This window comes from Cyprinus carpio, chromosome B11 (genome assembly GCF_018340385.1).
Source record: "Cyprinus carpio isolate SPL01 chromosome B11, ASM1834038v1, whole genome shotgun sequence".
NCBI classification, from domain to species: Eukaryota; Metazoa; Chordata; class Actinopteri; order Cypriniformes; family Cyprinidae; genus Cyprinus; species Cyprinus carpio.
The window spans coordinates 10,976,334-10,986,613 of NC_056607.1; the positions used below are offsets into that span (position 1 = coordinate 10,976,334).

The 10,280-nt window shown below is 35.2% G+C and overlaps 1 long non-coding RNA gene across 1 annotated transcript; it reads left to right on the forward strand.

Moving 5' to 3' along the window:
- The first annotated feature begins 563 nt into the window (after positions 1–563).
- LOC122134251 lies at positions 564–7,089 on the forward strand. The gene is made up of 3 exons (XR_006155867.1): positions 564–789; positions 6,287–6,383; positions 6,509–7,089. It is a non-coding gene; the product is annotated as an uncharacterized LOC122134251 (long non-coding RNA).
- The last annotated feature ends 3,191 nt before the right edge of the window (positions 7,090–10,280 follow it).

The following is a 10,280-nucleotide window of genomic DNA, read 5'->3' on the forward strand; positions in this document are numbered from 1 at the left end:
TTTTCAATGGATCGTTTCTGATTCAAATCCTGTGGTTTTAAACATGGCTATTCAGATGAACAGTTGATTTATTCAGTCACTTATAATAAGAGGCAGTCACATCACATCCTCAGGGTAGATTATAGAAAAGCAGTTACTATTAGACCTCATTTTGACTTTCAAAACAGCAGGACTGAAAGGTTAGATTGACCTTTGAACAGACAAATGGATGAAACATGGACAAATAGCTGGGCAGCTCATTCTTATGTAATACAGCTTGTCAGTCTTTCACTTTTTCTCTTACCACTTTCACTTATCACATTGCACATCATATTGATTCTAAGGCAGATACTGTATTCCTGTAACGTTAGAATTAGGCTTAAAGACAATAAACTAATCTAGGAAGTAGAGATGAACGTATGGAAAAAGAGGAAGGTTTAGCAATCTGTCTTATATGCTGTTATCTGAATATAATAAAGCCCTATCACTTACTATTCAAAATACTGGTAAAACGTGTCAATAATCATCAATAGAGAGTGTTTATAATTAAAAGCGATAAATGGTCTGGTTTGGAGCCAGATGGGCCTGTAGCGCGCGCTCAAACGCGCCTGACGCAGTTCCACGATGACCTCATATCCTCTGCATCACTTCCTGTACATGCTGAGGCAGAACTGGGCAGTCAGGCACATTTACGCACTCACACTCGTCTGCTGTCAGCAGTACACACGAGCAAAGCCCCGCGTCTCTTTGTCCGCGATCCTAGCGATTTCATCATGACCCAGAGGTGATCCTCGTCCCCGGTGGTTCTGGGTGAGTGCGACTTAAAACATACATACACACACACACACACACACACACACACACACACACACACACACACACACACAGAGACAGGCGCGCGCGCGCGGGATCTGTTCAGTGATGTGTCAGAGTATGAAGTCATGGCTGCCTGTTTCTTCCTCATGTGTCCTCTTTCAGTTTATGTGGTTTATTTCATTATTAAATGACTGAAATGAGCTAGATCGTGTTTTATAACGCTGTGGTGATTAATATATCGTATATGGGTCTGTTTAGCCAATAACGGTTTTGTGATCTCTAGTGGAGTAACGTTATATGTGCTTTGAATTTTAGTCCGTTTTGAGATTTGCATTAAGCGGTGTGGTTTAAAGTGGTAGGTCGCCCATTTTTTCTGTCATCATTAACTCAGCCTCAGGTCCTTCTAAACCTGTAGGCCCCTTTTCTTCAAATGAACGCAAATGAAGATTAGGCAGCATGTGATGGACTGACAGCCTCAGTCACCATTCACTTTAATTGCGTCGTCTTGACATACAGTGTAAGTGAATGGGGACTGAGACTGCTGACATCCTCTTTTGTGTTTCACAAAAGAACGTCATATGTGTCATTCAGATAAAATAATTTAAATTATTACTTTAAGTAAATGCAATTCATATGTATTTGGAATATAATTAAAAGTTTAATTTGAGCTTCATGAAATTGCAAAATAATTCTTTTGAGTTATGCTGATGTTTTAGTTAGTTAGTTATAGTTAGTTAGTGAGTGAGTGGTGAAATCACTTTCTTGAAACTGTGTGTTTAATGCATTTTTTTTTTCACCCCAGACTAACAAACTGCTGACAGAACTTGTGATTAAATGTTTAATTAATGGTTGTCTTAAACATAACATAAAGGCCTGATGGGGTAGCCGACATGTCAAGATGTGACAGATATGTCCACCAGTGTGACCTACTAATCTTTAAATGCTCTTGATGACATTAATTTGAATTCTTTCTGAAAAATTAGAGATTTCTGAGATATTTTTCCAAATTAAATGTTCTTTTAAACTTTATATTCATCAAAGAAACCATATATATATATATATATATATATATATATATATATATATATATATATATATATATATATATATATATATATATATATATATATATATATATATATATAATATATAAAATAATAATATTAGGCAGTTTTTAACCTGCTGATGATGATAATAATAATAATAATAAATGTTTATTAGGGACAAAATCAGCATATTAGAGTGAGAATAAGAGATTGGTGAGAATAAGAGATTTTAAGAATATACATATATTTCAAAATTATACTGACCCTGAACGTTTAAACAGTGGTGTATGTGTATATAATTCAACCTAAAACTCGATGCTCATGTCTATGTTTTACATTCTCAAGCTGCACTATTAATGTTTCTGTTTAGTTTCTCTTTTGCTGCTGAATTTTAATCATTCTAAGTTTTAACTTTTGTATTTGTAATTTTTGTACTTTGACTCAAAGGGCAGCCATTGGTCTTGTTCTACATCATTTTCCGTAAGCTTCTTGTTCTTTTTAATGATTGGCTAACTTCAGGTGACCACTTTTGTCCTTCTTTCTATCTAGTTTCTAGTTTAAAGGGTGATACACATCGCTGTTTACACTAGTGTTAACATGCAGCTCAATGCACATCACTATGTCAGTCATTCACTATGATATAAGCACAAACATGTTTCAAGCAAAAATTTGTTGCTGAGTTAGCTGCATTAGTTGAACTTTGGATTTGCTTCAAATAATCTGTCGCTGCATGTTGGTTTCAGACTGAAGAAGTTGTGTTAAGTCTTGTGTACACATCGACCTTTCCAAATTTTTATTAACAGCTTAAAACTCAGACGTTTTGGTGTTTACAGCATCTTTTGCTTAATCTGGTGGGTTGAAAGTATCAGTGTCTTGGGTACAGAATGAGAAAGTACATTTATGTTTAAAAGTTTGGTGTCTGTATTTTTATTTTATGTTATTTGTTTCAGAGAGAGAGGAATTAATAGTTTTCTTCTGCTAGCATGCATTAAATTGATGCAATGATTGAATGTTACAAAAGATTTCTATTTCAAACAAATGCTGTGTATTAAGCAACACAAGTGTTTTCAACATTCATAAAATGTTTCTTGATTAATATGAAAAGAGAGAAATCATAATTTAACAGCATAAAAGGTTTGCTTTTATTTGACTGCTGAGGTCAAGTGTAGCGTCGAGTTTCAGACATTGATGTATGTTGTTAAGATGTGGTTTATAAGAGGCAGGAGGGTTCACAACAGCTTTCAAAACATTGCAACACTTGTGTGGAGTGTAAATATTATGATTTGCATGGCTCAAAAAAGCATTAAATGTTAATGAATCTTTAGCAAAGAGATATGATCAGAATAGAACCAAAAGTGGATCACTTTGAATGAAGTGACTGACTGTTACTCAGTTAAAATGCGTTATACAGTACTCCAGGGTTATATCTTGGACATGGTGACATGGATACACTGGAATTCAGAAGTTTGTCTGTGTGGTTTTGCTGTCATGTCCCGAAGAGCTTTGAGGTGATGCCGAAATTGCTCAGAGAATACTTTTAGCAGACGCGCTCTAAGACAACAGCGTTTGACAGAAAGTCTGCCAGTGTTGAATCAGAGCTGAAGTGTGACATATCGTGACATGGTGCAAGTCCCTTGTGCAGATTTCGGAGTGTTTGCTCTCAGAATCCTCGACGGCACTGGAATGGTCAAGACTTTTCTGGCCAGTCCCTATGCGGTTTACCTAAAATAGGTCCCAGAAAAAAACCACTCTGTTCATGGGAGATGGGATAAAAGGCGTTGGATTAAAATAGTAACTGATGTAGAATTTGGTACCAAAGTGTGAACCAAAACCACAGATTACGGCCAAAAGTTACAGCCAGAAATGTGAAACAAGACTTCAGGTTTTAACCAGAGAGCATTTTGTCTTTTATTTTTTATTTTAGTCAGAATGGCTAACGAAAGATAGTATGGCAGCTAGGTTTTTTTGTTTTGTTTTGTTTTGTTTTGTTCTGTTCTGGAGTGTTGTGTTGTGTTTTGTTTTGTTTCAATTAGAATCGTTTTAATCAGGCTGACTCATGTAAGAGGGTCTGACAGCTAGATTTTTTTGTTTGTTTTGTTTTATTTTTCATGATCTCAATGCTCTCTGTCTCTCTTTTTTTTTGTCTGTGTACTACATTACATTTACATTTACATTTAGTCATTTAGCAGACGCTTTTATCCAAAGCGACTTACAAATGAGGACAATGGAAGCAATCAAAAATAACAAAAGAGCAATGATATATGGTGCTATAACAAGTCTCAGTTTAGCCTAAACACAGTATACGTAGCAAGGGCTTTTAAATAATATAATAAATTAAAAAGAAAACAGATAGAATAGAAAAAGAATAGAGCAAGCTAGAGTTAGAGGTCTTTTTTATAATTGTATAATAAATGAAAAGAAAATAGATAGAATTGAGTTAGAGGTATTTTTTTTGTTTGTATTTTTTTTTTTTTTTTGTCTGTGTACTAAGTCTTCATTTGTGTTTACTTAGACCTTGTTTAACCTTACTATATTTCCAGATCGATAAAGGTGTTTACTGCAGCTAAAATCAGAAGGTTTAAACTTTTCTGAAGGGTAGTTTACTCTAGGGTGTGGTACTTTGAAACAGGCAGCATTATGTATAAAATCATAATCTCTTGAAGGTCTTAGGTTTTTCTTTCGCAAGTGGCATCAATGAGAGTTGCTAATCCAAGACCATGTGGCTGCTGAATTCTCGATGGGTATGCTACACCTCCATGCTCCTCTTTTTTTTTTTTTGTCTTCTCCACTCTTACTAAATGGGCTGATGCCATCATCCTCAGCTATGAAGTCAACCGTAGTACAAGAAAAACCTTGATATCTTACATAAAAGAGTTTTGGAATGTATAACTTTTGATAGTAAATTTTAATGGACTTATCAACTAGGCACTTACTGTAACTGGATAATTGCTAAAGGAGAAGATAAGACAAACTTTCCAGGTATGTTTGGATTTGTTTATCTTGTATTTTCTTTAAATATTATTATGTGAATAATACTGTGGATTCTTTAATTTTTTTGGTTTTACACACTTGAAGACACTAAACCATCATATCAGAACCGTCTTAAACAGGTTCACAACAGTTGTATAAGATTCTGTGAGAATTTCTCGTGGTCAAGAGCTTTGAAGTGTAAGGAGATTGTCCTTTTCTCTTTCCTTCTTTCACTACTTTGATCATACTTTTTGACCCAAGTTATTGACCACGATCAGATTAGAGGATTTTTTTTCTGTGCTGTCCTTGACTACAGAAGAATCACTTCAAAAATGCTTGAGAAAAGCACACATTTGTTGTTCTCTGGGTCCTGAATGACGGCAAGAAATGCGCCCATGAATTAGTGAACCGCTTGTCTTTGGTATGATGAGAAAAATGAGGGATTATGATTTTTTTTTTTTTTTTTTTTTTTTTTTTTTTTATTAAGTGTGTGCTTTTTGTTGAGATAAACCTGTTAAATCAGTCATCATCTGTCATCATCTTTTTATAACTGTCCTTGTAGGTCAAATTAACAACTTACCAGCTTGTTTTATTAAGTCTTACTTGGATTTATTGCATTTATCTGGAAGTTTAATATGTTGTTATCTTGTAACTTTAAATTTTTTTTCTCACCATTATCTCCTTTTTCCTGCTCAGTTTTATCTTTATGATTCCAGACTAAATCATGGAACCAAAAACACCTTTATTGTGACACACTAACCCAGCGGTTAACTCCATTGTTTAGGCCATTGAAATACTAAACCTTACCGTTTATCTTACCGCTTATCAGCGAATATGCCATGAGACTGTTCTGTTATTGTTCTTAAGGATTTTCCTCCTAAACATTTGAACACAGTGATACTGGAGTCATGCTGTCCAAAAAGAGGAGTAGGATTTAGTTCAAAGCGATGGTGAACTAAACAGAATGAAAAAAGCACATTAAACCCAAAACGTGACCGCAATTGAAAACTTTTTCCTCTGAAGGCTTTCATGAATTATCGCGAGGGCCGTCAGTAGGTCATTGCACATTGTTAGCTGATGTCTTCGAGTAGGGTGGGGGGTGTTTTCACTTCTGGAAAGTGAGACTGACCACATCTGACTTCTGAAACAGCTTGTGTTTCAAAGCATTTCTGTAAAACTGCTTGCAAACGGAGCTACCTGCAGAATACTGACTCAGCGGATGCACCACGCTCAGAAAAAATAATAAAAAAGCGATGCACAGAGATGTAAGAAAGCCGTGCATGTAAGATGAGTTTGTCTGAAAGGCCTTGTGAAATCTAGCTGGCAGACTTTCTTACCTTGAGGCGTTATTCTTGTTTTTATTTATGTAAAATGTTTATATTTATATTATTTATATTTTTCAAATTGCCAGTATACCAGCCAGACCCTGTTTGATTTATTAATGTAAAGAGCCATTTTCTGTTTCATTTCTACAGTGTCTTTGTTCAGACGTTTAAATCCAAGAAAGCGAAAACCTTGAACCACTGGTCACTTTAATGTTTTCTCTCACTGTGAGCTGCTTGGAAACACTCGGTAAATCTTTCAAAATGTTCTTCACATGTCACATTTGAGAGAGCTGCAGAATGCTTCCATTAAAAGGCCGAAGGCTGTGTGATTCATGGAGTTTAATTAAGATTTCCTCTTTTGTTTACTCTCAGGAGTCCAGGTCTGCAGTGAAAGAGCAAGAGAGAGGCCTCTTTATAGGTGAAGGGATTACCCAGGGCCACAGCGCCCAGAATCTGAAGGTAAGGGAACGCTGATGTGTTCAAAATCACTTTCCTTTGATGACTTTTCTGCTGCCCCTTTCCTTTACAACAAAAGCAAATAATAGTAATCTGGAGCTGTCAAGGCAAAAAAAGGCCCTTAAAAGCTGTGTGGTGAGACTTGTGTAGTTATGTTATCACGATTTATTTGGATATACTTTACTATAAAGAAGTTTTTCAGTCAAAAGTTGAACTACTGAATGTACAGTAGTATAAGTTGCTTTTACATAAAGCCAGTTTTAGTTCATTCACTATGAATAAGTTGAAACGGCTTGAAATATCAGGTTTGGTGGTGAGGATCCAACTAACTTAACTTAAAGCTAGCTTTCTTAACTTAATGACACAAGGAAAGAACATTATTTTTGAGTTGGAACTTGTATTATGTTTGATGGAAGAATTGCTCAATTGGAGATATATATTGATTGATTTTGTGTTTAATTGTTCATGCTCATTTATAGCTATTTTTGCCTTAAGATTACCTTTGCCATCATCTAACACTCAAAGTTAATCTTTAAAGATATATGTATTATTATTGTTAAATTTAATAATTTAATAACAGTTAATAATTTAATTAAGTTAAATGCTACCTTTAGCAAATCTCAAAATGAAAATATATTTTTCATACAGTACACTATAACGTTGTGATATCTAAATTCATTTTTAACATTTACAATGATTTCCATCTAGTTCTTTTATTATATTTATTTTGTGAAAAAAGAAAAACATCTAATTTTGAAACATTTAAGCCATATATTTGTTAGCAGCCACTTGAAAATAATTATTGGCTGGATTTTAAAGTCAGCATGAAATAAATTCACCCTATTTATTTTGGAAATGTATGTTATTGATTTATTGCAAACCATGTATCCATGCATATGTTGTTTTTAACTTGAATCATTTTTAATAATTAATATTTTAGTTTTTCTTTATTTCTCATACAGTGCCGTGAAAAGGTTTTTGCCCCCTTCTTTTTTTTTTTTTTTTTTTTTAATTTTTTGCATATTCGTCACACTTAAGATTCAGATCATCAAACAAATTTTAATATTACACAAAGATAATGCAAGTAAATACAAAATGCAGTTTTTAAATGATTTAATTTATTAAGGGGAAAAAAGCTGTCCAATCCTACCTGGCCCTACGTGAAAAATGAATTGCCCCCTCCTGTTAAATCAAGAAAGAACTGTGATTAACCACATTATTTTAGAAAGCGGAGTTAAATTTCACTAGCCACACCCAGGCCTGATTACTGCCAGACCTGTTGAATTAAAAAATCACTTAAATAGAACCTGCCTGTCAAAGTGAAGCATGCTTAAAGAGCAACACATCATGCCACGTTCTAAAGAAATTCAAGAACAAAAGAAAAACAAAATAGTTGACATTTTATTAGTCTGGAAAGGGTTATAAAGTCATTTCTAAGGCTTTGGGCCTCCTGCGAACCACAGTCAGAGCCATCATCCACAAATGGAGAAATCTTGGAACAGTGGTGAACCTTCCCAGGAGTGAACAGCCTTCCAAAATTACTCCAAGAGTGCAACGACGACTCATCCAGGAGGTCAAAAAAGAATCCAGAACAACATCTAAAGAACTGCAGGCCTCACTTGTGTCAATTAAGGGCAGTGTTCATGATTCAACAATAAGAAAGAGACTGGGCAAAAACAGCATCCATGGGAGAGTTCCAAGGCAAAATCCACTGCTGACCGAAAAGAACACAAATGCAGGGCTCCAGACTAACATTTGAGAGCAGTTGCACCAGCGCCACTGAGTTCTACAGATGGTGGTGCCAGGAGCAGATTTGGTAGCGCTGGGGGTGGTGTGTGGGGGTATTCAAAATAAAGATCATTTAATCATAAAATTACTATTGTTTTGCATTAATAAGTGCAGTTACTAATTCATGTTCATTTCTTCTTTATTGTTTATGCAGATTTGACAGTAAAGCACTAAGCTTGAGTTAAGATGCATACAAAATTTACTTTTATTAACAACAGTAACAGGTGCAAAATCTACTTTTTATATAGAGAAAATGTATATATTCCACTCTGCATGAATTCTGGACTCTATCAGAAAATCCTGAAGGAGAATGTCCGGCCGTCAGTTTGTGACCTCAAGCTCAAGCGCACTTGGGTTATGCAGCAGGACAATGATCCCAAACACACCAGCAAGCCCACCTCCGAATGGTTCAAGAAAAACAAAATTAAGGTTTTGGAGTGGCCAAGTCAAAGTCCGGACTTAAATCCAATTGAGATGCGGTGGCATGACCTTAAACAGTCCATTCATGCTCGAAAACCCTCCAGTGTGGCTGAATTAAAACAATTCTGCAAAGAAGAGTGGGCCAAAATTCCTCCACAGCCATGTGAGAGACTCATTGCCAGTGATAGCAAACGCTTGATTGCAGTTGTTGCTGCAAAAGGTGGCCCAACCAGTTATTAGATTTAGGGGGCAATTAATTTTTCACGTAGTGCCAGGCAGGTTTGGACAGCCTTTTCCCTTAATAAATGAAATCATTGTTTCAAAACGGCATTTTGTATTTACTCTGGTTATCTTTGTGTAACATTACATTATTATTATTATTTTTTTTTTTTTTTTTTTTTTGATTATTTTGTTAATTATATTGTGTTAAATATAAAAAAAATGAATAATTAAAAAATCAGGAAGGGGGCAAAAACTTTTTCACACCGCTGTACATTTCAAAAAGCCAGTCAACATCCAATGAATAGAACCAAGTTCACGTTGCACAATTATTTTTTTCGTTTATCCGCTGTGCTCACAATACAGAAGACAAGATCTGTTGGTACTTAAATTTTATGTGTGCTGTTATGACTTTAATGTTGCATCCCTAATAACAAATATTACTTAAACAAAATATTTGATCATTTGCTCTCCAGATTGATCTGTGAAATGAAGCCTGTCTGCTGCTCATGCTGATATTAATTGGTTTTAAATATAGTTCACCCAAAAATTTAAATTCTGTCAGTAATTTTAACTCTCACATCGTTCAAAGCCCATGAGACCTTTGTTCATCTTCAGAACACAAATTAAGATATTTTTGATGAAATCTGAGAGCTTTCTGACCCAGCATAGACAGCAAGGGAACTGCCACAGTGAAGGCCCAGAAAGGTAGTAAGGACATTGTTAAAATAGTCCATGTGACATCAGTGGTTCAACCGTAATGTTATGAAGCTACGCGAATATTATTTGTGCTCAAAGATGTCACATGGTAGTTCCATTGCTGCCTGTGGAGTGTCAGAAAGCTCTCGGATTTCATCAGAAATATCTGAATTTGTGTTCCGAAAATAAACAAAGGTCTTACAGGTTTGGAACGACATGAGGGTGAGTAATTAATGACAGAATTTTCATTTTTGGTGAACTAACCCTTTAAGATGATATTTTTGCTGTCAGTTGAACCTGGGTTGGTAACCAAAAGAAAAGAAAAGTGTTTTCTAAATAACTGCTTGCATACTTACATGACACATTGACATGGGTTGGGTAAATAGGCCTGTCAGGTTCATGATTGCAGTCATTTCCTTGCATTCATCGTATAGTCTCCTCAAGAGGAAGTTAAAAAAGTGCAGCATGTTGCACTTGCGATTTGCGTATAAATTGTAGCCAAGAGCAGAATGTGGTCATATAGCATCTGCTTCAGAAAGGGAAAATGGTAGGAAGGGTCGGT